Here is a 20,354-nt window from a genome sequence, read left to right as displayed (position 1 = left end):
CTGCATCAGCACTGTGCCGCTCTTCGGTCTGGTGCGACCATGACTTCCTTGATAATGCTGGAAATAGAGGTGACAGTTAAAAAAAAAAAAAAGTAAATGTTTAAGAAGGTTTCTCAGTGCCAGTTACTTTAGTAAGTGTGGGGTTTTTTCTTTTCCTTTCTTCATCTTGGTCTTAACCTATAAGCGATTACAAGATCAAACAAGTTTCAGTTTGAGTCCCCCTGCTTTACAGTCTGAGTCTGTACCGCATTGACTTACCAAGTTTACTTTCAGCCAGTCCCGCTGTTCCGGGGAGGCCTTATCGGCCAACTCTTCAGCCATCAGGGTTGGAAGACTTGGTCTTGGGCAGTTTGGAGGCTGGGTTTCCAGCATGGCGCCTCTTCCCCATGTCTCTGCAGTCCCCTGCCCAGCCTCCCAGCCTGGCTCAGCGAGCTGCTGTCACACAGCAGTCTTTTTGCCAAGACTGTCAGGTTTCAACCACTTCCCAAACCCAAGCCTCTTGCCCAGGACTAGCTACAAAATTTGCTGGGCCCAGCCAATGAAAATGCGGGAGCCCCTGTTTAAAAATGAAGGCTTTCGGGATGGCTACAGGAGTGCATTAAACCATGTGCAGGGTGCTGTAAACCTACAGCCGCCCTTTGCTAGTGGCTCTGCTCTTCCGTCTGATGTTACCAGAATCTATAACACACATTTGAAGAGTCATGACAGATTTTCTCAGAAGGAATGTGAAGTGTTTCTTCCATGGCCTGTGTGAGGCAGGGTGTCTGGCCTGAGCCACTGTGGGTGGCTTCATGCCTATGCAGTGGGTAGGGTTTGGACAGTGTCCTTGGGTACTGGTGGGACGCTCCGAGGAGGGTGGTTTTCAAATGGTGGCGTTGTTGCTGAAGCCAGCCCCAGGGACACTGGCATCTCCTTCCTGCAAAAGCATCATTTGCTTTGCCCTTTACAAAGCTTTTTGATGGAGTATCTGGGTGGCTCAGTCAGTTAAGTGCCCGACTCTTCGATTTCAGCTCAGGTCATGATCTCTTGGTTCACGAGACTGAGCCCTGTGTCGAGTTCTGTGCTGACAGCACAGAGCCTGCTTGGGATTCTGTCTGCCCCTGCCCCACTCACGCTGGTGTTTTCTCTCTCTCAAAATAAATAGAGTTAAAAAATATTTTAAAAGCCTTTGGATGGACAAACAAAACATGGTATATCTCTACGGTGGAATATTATTTAGCCACAAACAGGAAAAAAGTGCTGCTGTGTGCTACAACACGGATGCACCGTGAAAACATGATATTAACTGAAAGAGGCTGGGCACAAAAGGCCACTTGTTTTATGGTTCCGTTTATATGAAATGTCCAGTGTGGGTGAGTCCATAGAAACAGAAAGCGGTTGCCGGGGGAAGAGGGGAATGGGGAGTGACTGCTGGTGGGTATGGGTTTTTTTGGGGGGTGATGAAAATATCCTGAAGTTAGTGGTGATGTTGTACAACCTTGTGACTTTGCTAGAAGGCCACTGAACTGTGCAGTTTAAAGGGTAAATTTTATGGTTCACGAATTATATCTCAGTTTTTAAAAAGGTAAAAAAAAAAAAAAGAAAAGGCCTTTGGAAGGCTTAGACTTTAACTCTCTATCCTTGGTGCCCTTGTTGGGTTCAGGGCAAGGTGGGCCTTCTCTCTTTCCAGGAGCCTCTCCCCCTTCCTCCTGCATCCCCCTAAGGCTCAGATAATCCCTTGAGCATCCCTCATGCAAAAGCCTGTTTTCCAGGAAAGATCTTCTGGAAGCATTCATGCTAAGCAGCTATGTGGCTGCTAAGACTTCGCCTCATCCAAGGTATTTGCATATTCACTCATAAAGGGAGAAAGCTTTTAGGTGAGACGAATGAACGTTTAATTTTAGAATTCCAAGGAAGAGCAAGTGAGTGTGGAAGGTTGTTAGTTTACATGGGGTTCAGGGGGTGGCTGGGTGCCCTTTCTGGCCACCCAGCGGGCTGACCCCCAAGGCAGGGCCAGGCTGCCAGTGGGTGTCAGGCTAAGAAGCATCGTTTCAGGACAGGCAAGCCCCGCCAGCTTCCTGTCTGCTTTTCCCCACTGGGGTGGTAGGAAGGGGGCGGTTTGACTGTGGAGGATCGCTGGGGTAGGGGGCATCTTTCTAGCCAGGTCTCATTTCTGCTCTGTTAATGCGCTTGGTTGTTGAATCAGTTGGCCCCAATGTGAGGCAAGCCCCTAGCCTACCTCTTCTGCTCCTGTCCCCATCAATTCAGTCCTGCTCATCCTTGCTCAGGGCTGCAGCTCTTTCCATGTCCCTCTCGCATCCCCTCCTGCCTTCCCCTCCGTCCCCACTGTCACAGCCCCTCCTTCAAGACCCAGTGTAACTCAAGCTTTAGCTCTTTAAGAGAATCCCCTTTGGTCAGTGTTAAGCACTCTTTCTGCATATTTTTGTGGCTCTTGGATTCCGAGAACATTATTTTCATCAACTTTGGTTCTTCAATGCCTAACACAGTGATTATACACAGGGAACACTTAAGAAATGCTCTGAGCATGACCTGAGCCAAAATTAAGAGTTGGATGCTCAACCGGTTGAGCCACCCAGACGTCCCATGCCCTGATATAGAGTCTGTCACTTTGCCGGAGCTCCATAGTGTGGTGGATTTGGTGGACCACAGGGCCTTTGAATATATCCTGCCTGGCCTAGGATAGTTGCTTTTCCGTGAGCCTCTTGGCTTTTACCTGGATTCCTAGAGATGTTAAATTCCCATATGATCGCTCATGGGTAAAAGGCACCTGCTTACCTCCTAAACATTGCCCTTACATTCTGCCTCTGTGGGGTGGCGGGGAGTGAGCATAAGATAGGGCTGTACTTTCAGCCCCATGTATCTGATGACGGACAGAAGCCCTGGCTCTGTTGGTTAGGGACCCAGCATGAGATGGCTGGCCCATGCAAAGCATTTAGCTGGAGAGACTTCTCTGAAGAGTATTTAGAGAAGTGTAGTCAGAGTTACGGCAAGCCAGAGGATAAGAGGCACCCTAGGGCTGGTGAGAGCAGGAAGCTGTTACCTCTCTTAGACTGGGAAGAGGGAGCTCTAGAGTTGGGGAGAAGGGGCCCCCAGTAACAGCTGTGATGCCTAAGGGATACACCCACTGCTGCACTGCGGTGTGGTAGATGGAAGAGAGAAATAAATGTTTTCCCTTTAGCCAAATCCATTTGAAAGCCTAGAGAGTCCAGTTGAAGCAGTCGGTGGCCCAATAAGAGGAGAGAATAGGGTGTTTGTGTCAGGTTCGGAATACCCGCCCTTGGCTGCCTGGGCATCCTAATACTCAGCTGGCTCTTGCACTTCTTAGGTTATTCAGCATGTGACCAGTCAGCCAGTGTTCACTTCTTCCTAGCATCATGGCTGTTGGAAAGAAGAAAGTCCCAGTCTATACCAGCAGGACGGGCATTGGGTGGTTTTGATTATAGCAGGAAAAACAAATAATATTCATTGATGACAGGCCCCGAGCATCCAAAGCATTTATGTGTGTCCTCATTAAATCTGTACAGTAACCTCAGCAGGCAGATACCATTATTCTCCTCTTCTTCACCGTGTTACTGGTAAAGTTCATAGGGCTGTGAGAGCCAGCGGGTTGCCCAGTCACATAGCTAACGAGAGGCAGAATCGGACTCTGAGCAATTCTGTCTGATTCCTGAACGCATACATGTGACTTCTCACTGCCTCATTGTCTCAGCCCTCCGCAGTGGGGCCCTACCCACCCTGTGGTCAGTGCCACATGTGTGCTGGTCTCCCTGCCTGGGATGGTCTTCCTACTTCCTCTCCACTTGACCCAGTTGAACCCATTGTCAGGACCCACTTCAGATCTCACTTCCTCCATGAGACCTTCTCCAACCAGTCTCCTTCAGGAGTCGGTGGCTGGTAACTCCCCACCATACCTTGAGGGGTGTATCCGGCTGTTTTGAGTGTGTACCTCTCCTCAATCTCTAAGACGACTCCCAATTTTCATTGCTACAAATCTTAGGTCCTGAGTCTTTTTTTGAACTCTGCTCACTCAGAAGGTTGAATTGAAGAGACTTTAATCATGTCTTTATCTGTAGAATTATAGGGTTAAAAGAAACAACAGTGATGGCCTAGTGCCCATGGACCAATTGCAGGGGGAGGTGGCGATGAAGAAAGCCATGACCACACCAGAGCCTGAAGGAATGTCTTCAGAGGGAACTGTCATGGAGCCTGGTGATGGCTGTGGCCCTGCGAGAGGGCTGAGGATTGCTCTTCTACTTCGTTAGTAAAGGCCCACTGAAAGCCAACATGGAGGACTTTTGAAAAGGAAAGAAAATAAGCTAAAGCAGAGTCCAGTAGGAGCTTATGGTCTAGTTGAGTGTTTGGGGGAGAGAAGACAGGCACATACCCCTACCTAAAAGAGCACAGCACTTCTGCAGAGTGGCATTTCTCTCTGGACAGATGAGTGTACCATTAGCCAAGACTTAAACCCAGTGGAGGTGGACATTTGAGGAACCAAAATTGTGGAAGGCTTCCTTCTTACAGGATGGGAGGTGGTGCCAGTCCCGTGGCCCCCATGAGTATTTCCCAAAAGGCCTCACATAGGCCAGAGAGGCATCTGAGTGGAGCATTGGCCAGTCGGTGTTTGAGCAGTTTTAAAGTTTCAAAGTTCCTAAAAAGCATCTCTTAGGGTCCCAGAAGTTTGAATAATTGGCAAACATCCTTCATCTTCAGGGCCTCCAGAGAGCCTTAAGCACCAACTGTGTCCCCCACCCCCCTCAAGAATTGCCCAGAGCCACTTAGAAACATTTGATGTTGCACTGGGAGGCCCTTGGCCTTCCTCCATGTGGTGTGGCTTAATCTCATTTCTTTTTTCTCTATTCCTATTTTCTCCACCCACTCCTGTTGGCCTCAACCCAACTAGACCCTGGAAGGGTCGAGTTGAGTTGTGGGTAAGCAGTCGGAAGGATGAAAACCCTTTGCTAGCCCTTGTGCATTTTGGGAATGAGTTTCTTCGGATTTGTCTCTCTGCTGGGCCTTGCGCGTGCTAGGAGATGCTCCAGACATCCCAGTGCCCCTTCCTTCACTGAATACGTCACGCATCCTCCGGCCTCCAGGCATTTAAGCTCGTGGTTCTTGCTGCCTGGAAGACTCTCTCAACTCCTCTTCATTGCCTTGTTAAATTGTTAGACAGTAGGGAGCAGTGGGGACAGTGGAGAATTCTATAGCTTACTTATTTTTAATTTTTTAATGTTTTATTTATTTTTGAGAGAGAGAGCAAGAGCAGAGGAGGGACAGAGAAAGAGGGAGACACAGAATCCGAAAACAGACTCCAGGCCCTGAGCTATCAGCACAGAGTCCAATGCGGGGCTCGAACTCACAAACCTGAGCCAAAGTCGGATGCTTAACCAACTGAGCCACCCAGGCGCCCTGAGAATTCCATAGTTTAAACTCCATCTTAAGCGTTTCTGGACTCCTGATCTCCAAGTTGTGGGTTTGATTGTTCCTTGGAGCAGGTATGGCTTCCTGCCTTGGCAGAGACTCAGGAAGGAACCAAGTAGGGGTGGGTGGTACAACCTAGATAGAAACGTCAAGCAGAGACCAGAGGAGACCCTCAGGAGAGACCACTGGTCCACGTGGCTGAAGCTCAGGGAGAAGGGTGGGATGAAGCTGAGACAACCAGACGGGTCCCCGAAGGGGCTCGACAGCTGTGGGCTGAGGCACCTCGTGTGCCCCTGTTCTTGGGGACTGGCAGGGCTTGGGCATGGCTCGGGTCAGTTGCCGTGGTAGAGTCGGTCCTGGAGAGACCTCTTTCAATTTACAGAGAGGAGACTTCTCCATACATACCAGCCTGGCCCTGCTCTGGCACGTTTGCTTCTCAGTGCTGCGGAGGTTTCAGAGATCAGATAATGCTTTAGGTCCAGGTTTTCAACTTTCATTATTCCTTTATTATGTAAATAAAAGGTAATAAAAATAAGCCAAGAAGAAAGGGAAGTGAAATTGATGTTACCCATAATCCTGCTACCTAGATATCATTTACATTTAGAACTGGGTATGGAGGCTTCCCAGGTGATTTTCTGTATTTACAGAGTGGAAGCACATTACTTAGATGGTGTTTCTAGATACATTTATAACCTCTTGTGTGTGTGTGCGCTCATGAGAGAGAGAGAGAGAGAGAGATTGGGAGGGAGGGAGGGAGAGATTTTTTTGTCCTATTGAAAAATATGCCCCAAATTGAAACTAAAGAGTACAAAGAGAACTCCCCGTCCCTCCCCTCAGCCTTAACCCTATTCCTCAGAGGTGGTCCTGTGTACGGGTTTCCAGTATATCCTTGACTGGGGACAAATGGAAAAGGGATAATGCACGTGGAATAACCACCTGGAAATACTGGTTGTTGTAACTCACGCAAATATCTCTCGCCATGTGTCAGTCTGGAGGAAGGTGAAGAGTGGGTGTGGAGAGACTGGAAAGTAGTTTGTAGTTAGTGAAGGGGCTTTCAGAAATAGATGTTGTGGAGGGGCACCTGAGTGGCTCAGTCCGTTAAGCATCTGATTCTTGATTTTGGCTCAGGTCATGATCTCACAGTTCATGGGATGGAGCCCTGCATTGGGCTTTGCTGATAGCTCAGAGCCTGCTTGGGATTCTCTCTTTCCCTCTCTCTTGCCCCTTCCCGCTTGCACTCATGCTTTCTCTTTTAAGATAAATAAACTTAAAAAAAGAAAGAAAGAAAGAAATATTGTGGAGTTAGGGAAAGGAGGAGACTCTGAATTTTTGAGGCCTGGCTTTTGTTTGGGTTTGTTTCATGGATGTTGTGAGGTGCAGGGTGGGTGGGTAGAGATGAGGGAGACTGTGGGCAGGGGCCCAATACTATTAAATCTTACCCCTCGGACAAGGATTGGGGTAGGGCAGGCAGCAGGTATGCAAAAGAGCAAGAGACCTGCCTGGAAGCATTGACAGTAATTGGTAGATATTTATAAATATACCCTTGCTCGACAAAACCAGAAGTTGGCAACTCTGTGTTAGTCCCCCAAACTAAAAAAAAAAAAAAAAAAAAAGAGAGAGAGAGAGAGAGATTGAGAGAGAGAGAGAGAGAGAGAGAAAGAGAGAGAAGTTTTAAGCAAATCTCTGAATGATGAGAATCTGAGTTGAGACGCAGAGCTGGAGGGGAGTCCTGCATGTTGGATTTGGGTTCTTGCCTTAATTTGCAGAGATCTCCATTTTTCTATCTCCAATAGATCCGTGGTTCTGAATCCTGGATGCACATTAAAATCACTAGGAAACTTAAAAAATACCCAATGCCAGGTCCCCACTCCAGCCCAAAGTTGTCCGGATCTCTAGGGAAGAGGCCTGGGAATTTTTTTTAATGCAGCCAACGTTCTGAACCCCTGGGTCACAGGATTCTCCTAATTTCTCGTTTTAACCTGAAAATGCTACAGTTCTGTGTGTTGTATTATATGATTTTATTCCTTTCAGAGTCTGTGCACAAATGTTATAAACTAGTTATATACCAAGAAGTTTTACTTTGATGCACCCCCCCCCGCCCCGTAATTCTTAGGCAGCCAATGATCTAGGCCCAACGTCCTCTGTCCAGTTAGTTGGAATCCTAAACAGAGTGAAACACCAAATAATTAATTTTTGCCCTGGGAGTTGAGAGCACGGACTTTAATGTCTCGTTCTCTCTTTTTGAAAAAGCTACTGACTGGAGGCCTGAGTCCACCTCCATTTGAAAGAAGACCCCGAAAAGATCAGAGAGGATATATTACTAGAAATGTCTTCTGCTAGAAGAATTGTACATACCGTAAGTTCCAAACTAAGAGGTCCAGTCTGGGAAGTCTTTATCAGATCTAAATTCTGCATGGAGTAGGGGTTGTTTAAAGAGATTAGGTGCTGTTTTATCTTTACCATAGAAGTTTTTGGTTTTGTCTCTTCCTAAATGAGTCATTTATTTTAAAGGAACCTAACTTGGGGAGGTGGGGAAAACACTGCTGGGGGGATGCCAAGGAGGGGGTGGGCAGCGGGGCTGACAGTCAGGGAGCTGAGCTTGCACTTGGGCCTTTCACCCGGGAGGGCTGGGGCCAGGGACCTGTCCACTGAAGGTTATCAAGACAAGAGGGACACTACCCTGTAGGGGATAAGGTAGTAGAAATTGTATTGACGTGGCTTATTAATTCATCAAGTATTTTCTGAAGCATACTCAGCAGCCATATGGTCCAGGGTCAAGGTCAGCCCATAGGCACCAAGAGTGTGCAGAGAGGGGAGGAGATCTCCGAGTGTTCACTGTGGGTGGGGAGATGGGACACAGATGATGGATGTTAGTGTGTCATTGTTTTTTGCACTTGTTACAGCGCCCATGCCAGTGTGAACAGTGCCATGAAACTGTTAGTGCCAGGCAGCATTTCAGAGCGGGGAAAACGGCAACCTGGTGACCCCATCGTGGAGTGCTGGGGGGGCCTGGTGAAACATGCACAGGCCGGGCACCTCCAAGCATCACTTCCTCTTTCTGTGCTGAGTCCTCCCAGCTGAAACACAATCCCACACACCTAGGTCACCCAGGCCCCCAGTTGCCGTTGAGGGGGTTCACTGCTGTCCTTGATGCCTGAGGAGGTAGAGGAAGGACAGAGAGGGTGGGGAGGAGCTGACAGACCCTGGCTTTGGAAAACCAGAGCAGCTCCATGTGATTTGGCCACGTGCTTGGGCTGAGGAGGAGCCCAAGGCAGGGTGCTCCTGGTGCCCAGAAGAGTTTTGTGTGTTGGGAACGTTGGGCGGGCACGCTCCTTTTAATCCACGCTGACCCCTGAGAGGCACTGGTTTTCATCTCTTCTGAGTGGCGTGCAACCTCCCGCAGTTGTGCCTGCATGTTTTCTAAGTTTGTCACAAACTTCCTGTTTGGGTATGGCCTGAGGCCCGAAGCTCTGCTGTGTTTTGAAACCTGGGTGTTCACAGAGGTCCAGCGCCTTCTCTCTCAGGGGCCATGGAGTGGCCCTTTTGTTCTCCTTCCTTTTGCTGACTTTGGCCATCTTTCTTTGCAGACCTTCTCTCCGGGAAGTGCCCTGTCGCTTCTGCGCTTGTTCTCATTACACAGGGTTGAGAGCTGGGAGATCTGAAGGCTGGAAGGAGGGAGGCGGGTAGCATTTATTGGGCCCCTTATGTAAAGCCAGGCACTGTGCCAGATGGTTTTATACATTTGTTTTATTTAGGCCTTACATTAGCTCCTGCAGAAACAGGCTCAGAGAGGTTGAGTGCCGAGCCTGAGATTGGACAGCCACTGGGCAACAAGGTCTGACTGGAGCTGGAAATACAGAGCTCTTTATTTCAACTATGTCATGAGGACCGCCCTGTGCCTTTGGTTCTGCTGGTTTGAGGAGACTTGGATTTCTTAGCGGGCTTCTTCACAGGCAGCATCCCCTTGACCCTTACAGTTTTCTCCCAGACCTTGTGATTCAGGTATGGGGCGTGATTGGATGGCCTTTACTGATTTTCATCTTCCCTGCTCATCCTCCCCCTGTGGTCACATGAACCCCAGAATTAATGTGTGGTCCCTGACTAATGACTGAAGTAGGCTACAGCCAACTCCCAGTTCCCTAGAAATGGACTCTCCTTTTTTCTACTTCTGGGCACCCAGCCCTGACTGTTCTGCGGATCACCACAAACCCTCCCAAGCTGGATTTCTCACATCTCAAGCTCTTTGCTTTAACAAGAATGAAGACAAGATATCTGCCTATGTCTGTGAAAGCATGTCAAGGGGTAGCTCAGGAAGGATGCCAAGACCTTGAATATGTAGGAGCAGGACAAGGACAGGGAGCTAGCACCCTCCTTCTCACTGGGATAGTTCTTCTAGGATGCCAGACTCCAGGTGCTCCTGCCGAGGAACCAGAAGCATGCTTCCAGAAACTTCAGGATGGCCCTGTGTCCCTTCCCTTACCCAGCCCAGTTCTCCTGTATTTTCTGAAAAACTTCTACAAGTATATCGTCTGAGCTTCATGAGAGTTGTTCTGTAGATCAAGTCACGTTTGCCATTCAAGAGACCCGGGGTTGAGCAATGGGCGATTCCAAGCATTTAAAAAAATGTTTTATGTATTTTTGAGAGAGAGAGCGTGAGCAGGGGAGCCTCCGAGAGAGAGGGAGGCACAGAATCTGAAGACAGGCTCCAGGCTCTGAGCTAGCTGTCAGCACAGAGCCTGGCACGGGGCTGGAACCCACAAACTGTGAGTTCATGACCTGAGCTGAAGTTGGATGCTTAACCAGCTGAGCCACCCAGGCGCCCCAGTTCCAAGCATTTTCAACACAAAAACTAATCACCCAGCAATAGCACTGCTAGGGATTTATCCAAGGGATACAGAAGTACTGACACATAGGAGCACATGTACCCCAATGTTCATAGCAGCAATGTCAACAATAACCAAAACATGAAAAGAGCCTAAATGTCCATCACCTGATGAGTGGATCAAGAAGATGTGGTATATATACACAATGGAGTACTACATGGCAATGAGAAAGAATGAAATCTGGCCATTTGTAGCAAAATGGATGGACCTTGAGGGTGTCATGCTAAGCGAAATAAGTCAGGCAGAGAAGGACAGATACGATATGTTTGCTCTCCTAGGTCTAACAGGAGAAACCTAAAGGAGGACCATAGGGAGGGTTAGGGGGAAAGAGTTGGGGAGAGAGGGACACAAATCATGAGAGACTACTGAATACTGAAAAGGGAAGAGAGATCAAAAGAATGCACTTGATGGCACTTTCAACGATAGCCAAATCATGGAAAGAACCTAAATGTCCATCACCTGATGAATGGATCAAGAAGATGTGGTTTATATATACAATGGAATACTACATGGCAAAGAGAAAGAATGAAATATGGCCATTTGTAGCAAAGTGGATGGACCTCGAGGGTGTCATGCTAAGCGAAGTAAGTCAGGCGGAGAAGGACAGATACCATATGTTTGCACTCATAGGTCTAACAGGAGAAACCTAATGGAGGACCATGGGGAGGGGAAGGGGGAAAGAGAGTTGGGGAGAGAGAGGGACGCAAAACCTGAGAGACTATTGATTACTGAAAATGAACCGAGGGTTGAAGGGAGAGTGGGAGGGGGAAGGGAGGTGGTGGTGATGGAGGAGGGCACTTGTGGGGGAAGAGCCCTGGGTGTTATATGGAAACCAATTTGACAATAAACTATTTTAAAAAATGAAAAAATATACTAATCACCCTTAAGGGGTGTGCAATGTACATGGGAGGTAAATGCAGTGTGCTCAGAAGAGCCGGAGAGCTGAGAAGCCAAGGTGGTGTGGCTCAGTGGGCTGCAGGAGGGGGTGCAGAGCAGGGGGCTAGGGGGGTGGAGCTGCAGGGGAAGGAATGTGCAGGGCCCTGGGGCCTTAAGGGGCATGGAAAAGGGAGCAGCACACTGGACGGGGTGGAGCAGACGGTGCATGTGAGAAACAAGATTGAAGAAGCTAAAGTGGGGGCACCTGGGTGACTTGGTTGGCTGGGCATCTGATTCCTGATTTCAGCTTTGGTCATGATCACAAGGTTCATGGATTTGAGCCCTGGGTCTGGCTCTGCGCTGACAGTGTGGAGCCCACTTGGGATTCTTTATTTCTCTGCCCCTCCCCTACTTGCTCAGGTGCCTGCACCCTCCCCACCCCCACCCCTGCATATATATTTTTAAAAACGTTGTGCATCTTTCATGAAGGCTCCCAAGAAATGGCTGTGGAGTTTGAAATTCTCCTGTTATCAGGAGCTGCCGAAGCCAACTGAACTGGACGGGGTTAGGTAAAAACAGTGCTGTTTTTAGCTAAACAGCCGGCTGGGCGCCCTGTAAGTGGGGAATGCTGGGAAGTGAGTAAGAATGCATTGATCCTGTTGAATATTGAGGGGTGAATCTTTGAAGGCTTGGACGAGGGTGATGACATGCATACAGAAAGGAAGGTAGAGAAAGAGAAGATTTCAAACCCCAGCTCTGCCCCTTGCTGCACATGTGACATTCTCGAGCAGGTTACTTAATTTCTTGAATCTCAGTTCCATCGACTATGTAGGGAAGCTGAAACCACTTCACAGGACTGTCGTGTGAGGGTTTAGCTTGTGTCGAACTCAGCACGCAGTTGTGGGTGCCCGGCAGATCAGGAGTCCTCTTGTGGCAGACGAGGCCTGGTTTGTGACTGAGAGGTGGGGAGTTGGGAGTGCGGGTGAGGGCTCCGACGGCTCCCCCGGGGCTGAGTCTGGGGGCCCGGGACGGTCGTACAGCATTGACAGCACTGGACGGAGCTGTTTGGGGCTCCGGATTCAGTTTGGGGAAGACCTAACCCAGGCCTGTCCAGAACCCCACAGCCCTGAGGACGGGGCCTCTGTGAAACCAGGCTTCTAGTTTCAGCTGGGCCTTCCGTGGTGCTGGCCAGCAGTCAGCTCTCTCTCTGACCACTGTCGCCACGGGATGAGGCTGGTCAGGCACTGAGGGCACAACATTTAAGGAGGCTCCCAGGTTTAGGGCCACCCCGGCACCTAAATGATTCCTCTCAGTGAGGCATTCCACGCCGCATCCCCTAGCAAGCTCCTGTCTGCCCTTCTTCATTCGGGGACAACCTGGCTTCATTTATTCACTGACAGGTTCAAGAAGGTCAGCCTTCAGCCCTCAGATTCCTGCCTCCACTGCCTTGGGTACTGACATTGGGGCTCATCCCAACCTGATTTCCTTCCACTCAGAGATGGACGCATCCCTCTTCCAGGACAGAGAACCTTCCTCCTGTACACAAATTCCCCGCATCTCCTGTAGCTCCTGGGACCTCCCCGCCTTCAAGCACCAGGCTCAAGCCAAACCTTGACCCTTCACCCTCTCTAGTTCTCATTCCCTTTATTCCTCCCCACTTGGACAGATGTCTGGAAAGAATCTGCCCTCAGGTGTTGCTCCTCAGTTGACACAGCCCACTTGGGCTGGCTTCTGCCAATGGGAGGTGTGCGTGGCATGGGAGCCGGGGGCGGGGAACCTAGCTGGATTTGCTGCACAGGCTCCCGCCTCCCGCAGTTCCGCGGGAATTGCCCTCTATCAGGTCCCTGTGGCCTCCACATTACCACACCCAGTGGAGACTCCACTCTGTATCTTTCTGGACTCTTTGCTACTGTTGACATTGGACAACTTCCTCTTTTTTCCATGTCTCCTTTCTCTTGGTTTTTTTTTTCGTTCCATTTATAAATCTCTCTAACGATTTCTTGAGTACCTACTATGTGCCAGTCTCCGTGCTATACCATGATATACCATAGTACCATACCCCCGATTTCAAGGAATTTAGAGACAGTGTGAGGGAGGAAGGTAAAAACATAAACAAATGTCAGGTGCTGATAAATGCTACAAAGAAAAATACAATGGGGAGGGTCAGAGGTCAGGCACTGGGGTCATAGGGGAGAGTTTCACCCGGAAAGTGACATCGTCACAGGAACCTGAAGAAAGTAAAGGACGCCTGGGAGAAGAATGTTCCAGGCAGAGGGAAGAGCAAGTGCAAAGGCTTTGCGGGAGGAGCCTGCTCGGGGATGTTTGAGGAGGCCATTCTGGCTGGAGGAGATTGAAGAAAGGCAGAGTAGGAGAAGAAAGTATCAAGGAAGAGGCCAGGACAGGTCATGTGGGCCTTAAAGGTCATTTGAGGGCCTTTTCCTTTTATTTAGAGAGAGATGAAACACTATAGGAGTGTTTAGAGCAGAAGAGTGATTTTTTAAAATTTATTTTGAGAGAGAGAGAGCGTGCACATGTGCATGGGAGAGGGGCAGAGAGACAGAGGGGGACGGGGAGGAAGGGAGAGAATCCCTAGCAGGCTTCGCACTGTCAGCACTGCACCCAGCACAGGGGTCCATCCATGAACCGTGAGATCATGACCTGAGCTGAAATCAAGAGTCGGCACTTAGGTTAAGCACCACCCAGACGCCCCAAGAACAGTGATTTTTAAAGGATCACTGAGGGTGCCGTCGGGAGCATGGTGTATAAGTTTGCTAGGGCTGCCGTAACAAGGTACCACAAACTGAGTGGCTAAAGTAACAGGAGTGCTTTCTCACAGTTCTGGAGGGCAGAATTTGGAGATCAAGGTGTTAGCAGGGTCTTGTTCCCTCTGCAGGTGCTAGGGAAGGACCCGTTCCAGGCCCCTCTCTCACCTTCTGGTAGTTTCTGGGCTTGTGACAGCAGAACACAACCCTCACCCATCGGCGTTCTCCCTCTGTGAGTGCCTGCGTCCTAATTTCCCCTTTTTATAAGTCATACTGGATGAGAGACCCACCCTACTCCAGGATGACCTCATCCTCACAGCCAATTACATCTGCAGTGACCCTGTTTCCAAAAAAAATGTCCTCATTGGAGCTACTGGGGTGAGGACTACAACCTAGGAATTTAGGGGAGATGCAATTCAATCCATAACACAATTCAACCCACAGAATAGATGGATTATGGAAAGGCAAGGGCGGAAGTAGGGAGACCAGTTAGGAAGTTACCACAATAACCCAAGAGAGGTTGCTCGCTTGGACCAACATGGTGGCAGCAGAAGGGATGAGAAGTGGCGAGTCTGGAGATCTTTGGAAGAATCAAGCTGACATCATTCACTGGTGGATCGAATGTGGAGTGTGAGGGAAAAGGAGGAGTCACAGTGACTCCTGGGTTTCAGTAACCAGAACGGAGTGGGGTGCCTTTATCTCCTAAATTCTCCTCTCCTTTGGGGACGCGCTACAGCAGTTTCACAGGGTCCTCCTGCAGGGCAGGCCCCGTCAGCTGTTGGATTCTTCAGGGCTCCGTCCTTGACTCCCTCTCCAGTCTCTCCAGACTGATAGGATCTTTCCCATGTTGAAGGCAAATATCCTCAATGTGCTTTTTGGGTCACTCCCACAGGCCCCGACTCTGGAGGATGCTGAAGGAGGAGGACATGGAAGCAGGACGACCCTGAAAGATTAAGCCTCCTAATCCTGAAACAGGTATAGCTTCTCTGAAATGCTTTGTGATGAAGGCATCCTAAAAGTGTTTCTTTGACATCTGTGGTGTGGAAAATGCCTTGAGAAGGGGTGGAGGACTGCTGTGGGCCTGGATAACCCCAGAATTCTGGAAAAAGTCTCTCTGGGAAAGGTTGGTGGTTGTGGATTCATGCGCTGGAATTCAGCTTCACTTGGAAGGGGGCTTAGGGCATTGTGCCTTGTCTCTCTTGACTTTGGGGTTGTTGTGAATAGTGGAGAGGCCAAGGACATTGATGGAGGGTAGTTCTGGATGCGTTCAGAGGAGACTAGACGTCTCTGGAGAACTGGAGTACAGAAGGGCTGCTCTGAAAACTCCCACCGGGCCTGTCAGAGGCAGATTTCTGGCCCTACGTTCTCTTTCAGGCTCAGTTTGCCCCTCTAGAAAATGGGCGCATAGCTGTGATTTTTTTTTTTTCTGCCAGGTCCCACACAGAAGTTGTCTGAAGGGTCAATAAATTTGTGTGTAAACACATTTTTTGTATGTTTAAACGAGATGTCTATTTTCCACAAATTCTCAGCCACAGCGGAGAAGGAGGGTGGCAGGTGTCTAATTTGGTCCTCTTGGTATGTGAAGGTTGTCTTTCTTGGCAAGCACCACACTTTTTATCTCTCCTATGTGCAACTCAGAGTTGATTGCTTCTGTTTCCCTTTTGTTGTGCTTGATTTTGATTTCATTTTTAAGCCATTGTGTCTTGGGGTTCCAGTAAACAGATGGCTCACTCACATGGAGTAATCTAAGAGCTCTTCCTGAAGGGACTGTTTATAGTGGCGTAGGCAGGGTTAAGAGAACCGAGCACAGGATGCGGAAGCATCCCAGGGCTAGCCACGTCAGAGAGCTGTTACCATGCCTAGTCCTGAAAGAACGAGGGAAGGATTGGTTATTAGAACTGGAAAGAGAAGCTACATGGAAGGGCTATCTCTGGTAGAAGGGTGCCGTCAACCTTCAGCAACTCTGCTGGGAAAGAGCCAGGAGAAAGAATCTCCTCACCGAACTCACTTGTCAGTTCTCCTGTCCCCTGATGGTGCCTCTGCCTAGGCACACTCAGTGGGAAGCTAGAAGGCAGGGAGCCATACTGATGCTGTGATGTTGTCCGTAGAGTCCGACCCTCTGGGGGAGCAGGGCTGAGCGGAGAAGAATGGATGTAGAGGTCAGAAATATCTGACCAAACAAGAGATGCAGGTTGCTTGGATTGTATTGCCGAGGATGACTCTAACCAAAGAGGGGTTTTGTTTGGTGGAGTGAGTGGAATTTACATTATTACACATGGATCTGTTGGGCTGGGAGGGGTGGGAGGAGCAACGGAAGCCCTCTAATTCAACTTTCTTTTCCATTGAAAAGACCCAGGAAAGTCAAGTGACTTGCCCAGGGCCATTCATGAATTCATGAAAGTGTTTCTGGAAAGCCTGTGACGTTTTTAGGAGAAAACTAACACAGAATCACTTGAAACAGTTATGAAACAGTGTAAATTAAAATCCAGGCACTTGCAGGTAAAAGGTACGAATTAGTACTATTTTTTTCCCTCCTGTGTCAGTTGGGATTCTTTGGAGTTGTGACTATCATAAAACCCAACTCAAAAGTGCTCCCACAGCAGGGGAAATTAATTAATCGGCTCATGTACTTGCAAAGTTAAGGATGGGGTGGACTGTATTGTGAATGTGAACTAGCAGCTCAGCATGATGTCAGCCATCGTTTCTTTCCATCTCTGTCACTCTTCCATGATGTCAGCTCGTCTTCAGGCTGGCTTTTCTCAGGGAGGCAGAATGGCTGCAGAAGTTCCTGGGCTCGTAGTTGCATCCCTCTGGTCAGAAGGAAAGAAGCATCCCTTCTGGCAAAGAAAGTTCTTGAAAGACTGAGAAAGTATCTTTCCCAAAATTCCATCCCCAGCAAACCAACCCGGGCATTTCATTGGTCCAGATTGAGCCATGTGCTTATTCCTCAGCCAGTCCCAGTGCCCTCTGTTGATTGGCAGGGATGGGAGGTTTTTCTGATTGGTCTATCCCTCTCCTGGAGGAGTGTGTCAGCTTTCCCTAAAGCACCAGGGCTGGCAGAGAGAGGAAGAGGAGGAGTCAAATGTGGCCGGGGTGGGGGTGGGAAGGGTACCAGGAGAGGGGCAGCTGACATATATATACTGTATCATCTATAGAAATTTCACTAATTTAGACCAATTGTTGGAAGTAACCTGAGAGAAAACCTGTTTATAACTAGTGAAAGTCTGCATTTTAAAGTATTTTACCATAGCATACTTTCAGACAGAATCTTCCCAATTCCCAAACAGGTTCTAGTTAGCATCTGCTTTTTAGCATGTCTCAAAACAAGGACCTCTAGTAGCTTAACCATGCCTTCTACTGTTCTGTTTAATTTTTCATATGCTTATTCAACCTTTTTATAGCCAGAGTAACACTGAACTCAAATTCTGGGTTAGTGGAGATTAACTTAAATTAATGAGGTTCCTCATTTAAACCTTATCTATAAAATGGGACCAAGAATAGCACCTACTTTATATGTTTGTTGTAAGGATTAACTGAGGGAATCCAAGAAAAATGCCCGGTGTCCCAGTAGCTGGCCCAATAAATGTTATCTTTATTTGCTTCATCTATCTCAGAATATTGTCACATTTATGTGTTTATGTGTGCATTTAATCTAGGAAATAAACTCTCTTCACTACAAATATATTATTTGTCACTGATTAGTTCAGTTAGAGATGAGGTAAATAAAGGTATTAAAAAATTTAGTGTTTATGGATTTTTTTCCACTGGAATGGTTTTTATATTAGAATTCGTTTTGGGGGAAATCTAAAAAAATTGGGATAGCATATAGTTAAATGTAGGTATAATCCCTGGAAATGAGGGGCTTTTTATTTTATAGTAACTTATTCCTATATTCTTAGTTGAAAAGTTTTATAAGTAGGTGAAGGCCTAGGGCACCTGGTTGGCTCAGTTGGTTGAGTGTCTGACTCTTGATTCCCGACCAGGTCTTGATCTCATGGTTCATGAGAGCCCCATATTGGGCTCTGTGCTGACAGTGCGGAACCTGCTTGGGATTCACGTTCTTGCTCTCTCTTTTTGCCTCTCCTCTGCTCTCTCACTCTGTCTTTCTCTCAAAATAAATAAATAAGCATCTAAAAAAGAATAGTTGAAGGCTTGTCATGATCTGTCTCAGCTGATTTTCTTGCCTTTGTTCTCAGTTTGGGGGCTTTGGAAGGTGCAAGTGACCCTCTTCTGCTTTGGCTTCCCAAACTAACTGCGCCATTTGGAGTTTTCTGAATGGATGGATTTGAGGATCACCTGCGTCAAGTGAGATGCTGTGGAGGCAAGAAGTTAGTCTTGGGCATTTATTTCCATTGAATTTTAGTGGATAGAATGCTGTGAATTGTTCTCTGACTTTTTAAATTTTTTTATGTCTTTATTATCTTATTTTCAGAGACAGAGACAGAGACAGAGTGGGGGAGGGGCAGAGAGAGGGAGACACAGAGTCTGAATCAGACTCCAGGCTCTGAGCTGTCAGCATAGAGCCTGATGTGGGGCTCGAACCCACGGACTGTGAGATCATGACCTGAGCCGAAGCCGGATGATTACCTGACTGAGCCACCCAGGCGCCCCTCTCTGAAGCTTTTAGTACCATAAAGCTGACCTCTCAGAATCTCAGCAGAGCCAAGTGTCTTGATTCAGGGATTCCCAGATTAGTGGTGGCGGGAGCATAGGTTGACCGTGTGCTCCCTGAAGTACCCTCAAGCTTTATCACCTGTGTTGCAAAACTAGGAGGTGATAACCTAAGACTGCAGGGTGCATAGGGACAGTGAGGGACCTGCAGATAGAAGAAAAATTTCCAGAACAACCAGGAACTTAATAGACCACACGTTTATAGACCTAAAAAAAAAGTATATTCTCGCCCCCGCATATTGACTAAAGTTAGTCTTAAATTTTCTATAGGTTTGCTGGCCCTGAGGCTGGTCACCATTGTAACTAGATGGGAAACTAGTAATAACTAGATGATTGCCCTAAATTACTTGGTCCAGACAAGTCATTCTCACAGGTAGAGGACTTGGATGAAGAAACTATCAAAAAAATTGGAAGGGATTGGCCTAGAGCTACCAAGTTCTTTCTTATCTTACTTTGCCATCCTTAGTGGAAGGATGTTTTTAAAAACCTAACCTGTGTTAGCATAGAATTTCATAAAAGAGCTTCATTTAAAAAAAAAAGGAGTATTTTTGCCTGACATAACCTATAAGAACTACACCAGGTGGTTGGATCCATCATTGCGCTCTGAGTGACAAGCACTGGGGGGATAGGGAGTTATTTACTGTATGTGCAAGTGTAGGGGCAAATCCTAGTTTTTAAAGATTCTTCTAGAGCCTAGGAATTCTCTTATGCCATGTCTTTATTTGACTTAAAGGAGCAGGAGAAATTCACTTGAACACAAGTCTTGATGAATCCAATTCATTTTATAAAGAAAGAAGTGTTCACTCTTATTGTTAACTTAAAATTGTTAGCTTAATTTTCTACCAGTAGAAAGAAAGTCTTGCAAGACCTGCATAATTCAGACTAAAAGGTCAACAGTTTTTCTTTTTCCACAGTTGAATCCTAAAAATGATAAATCTGTTCAGTTGGACTTGGCCTTCAGTTTTGTGGTGGATGCCTCTATGTGTGGGAAAGAACACATAAACAGAGAGAGAGAGAGAAAATGAGAGAGAGAGAACTTAATTTGGTCTGAAAAGCTCCAGAAGGGAAAGGGTGCTTGTGAGGAAATCACTGTGTGCATCAGGCAGTCGCTGGTGTTAGGACTTGTTGTAACAATTGCATTTTGAAGCTGCCAAAACAGTATGACTTTTTAAGATGTCTTTTGGAGTCCTTAAAAAAAAAAATCTCAACATATACCCAGCCACCCCTGGCATCCCAAACAGTCATAAAACATTCCTCATTCTGCTTCACTTCACATGCCTGCTTGGCTTTGCCACAAACATGTTTTGCCTTCCAGCCAGGGATCAAGCTTCCGAGTGAAGCCATGACTGGTGTGAAAGCACTTCTCTGTCATTGTTGAGGGGGGAGAAAAAAATGGCCAGCATGCTTGTGTGAAATCCTGAATGGAATTAAGGAATCCTAGTACCGAAGAGCGTTTTGAGGTTTGTGCCTTCCTGCCGCGCTGTTCTAAAACTCATGACATTGACTGACGAAGGTGACCTAATCCTAACGTTTCCTGGACCTCTAACACTTCAGGGATCCTCTGTGAATGAGGCCATGAACTGAGATGCGTCTTTCTCAAGAAAGAGCAGAACGTTCGACAGCACACCACATAGGCAGTTAGTGCCCTGTTCACATCTCCGTTCTTGGGCACAGTGTCACCGTTGGAGTCCTGGTTGTATTCTCACATATGCTCCTATGGCACAGTCCTCATGTGTTCTAGGAG

General features: G+C 47.7%; 1 protein-coding gene across 18 annotated transcripts in view; it reads left to right on the top strand.

Moving 5' to 3' along the window:
• Nucleotides 1–20,354, top strand: part of TRERF1 (transcriptional regulating factor 1) — a 207,331-nt gene that overhangs the window by 67,795 nt on the left and 119,182 nt on the right. For 16 of the 18 annotated variants that reach the window (XM_029943410.1, XM_029943407.1, XM_029943409.1 and 13 more), the window contains one exon: nucleotides 14,832–14,914. The gene's annotated coding sequence lies outside the window, so the exon portion shown is untranslated. Of the gene's footprint in view, nucleotides 1–7,706; nucleotides 7,775–10,874; nucleotides 10,886–14,831; nucleotides 14,915–20,354 lie in introns of those variants that run through there. The other 2 variants (XM_029943411.1, XM_029943413.1) reach the window with 2 other exon arrangements.

Source organism: Suricata suricatta, chromosome 7 (assembly GCF_006229205.1).
Source record: "Suricata suricatta isolate VVHF042 chromosome 7, meerkat_22Aug2017_6uvM2_HiC, whole genome shotgun sequence".
Classification (NCBI taxonomy): Eukaryota; Metazoa; Chordata; class Mammalia; order Carnivora; family Herpestidae; genus Suricata; species Suricata suricatta.
Note: the sequence above shows the minus strand (reverse complement) of the source record. Positions and strands in the feature narration are given on the sequence as shown.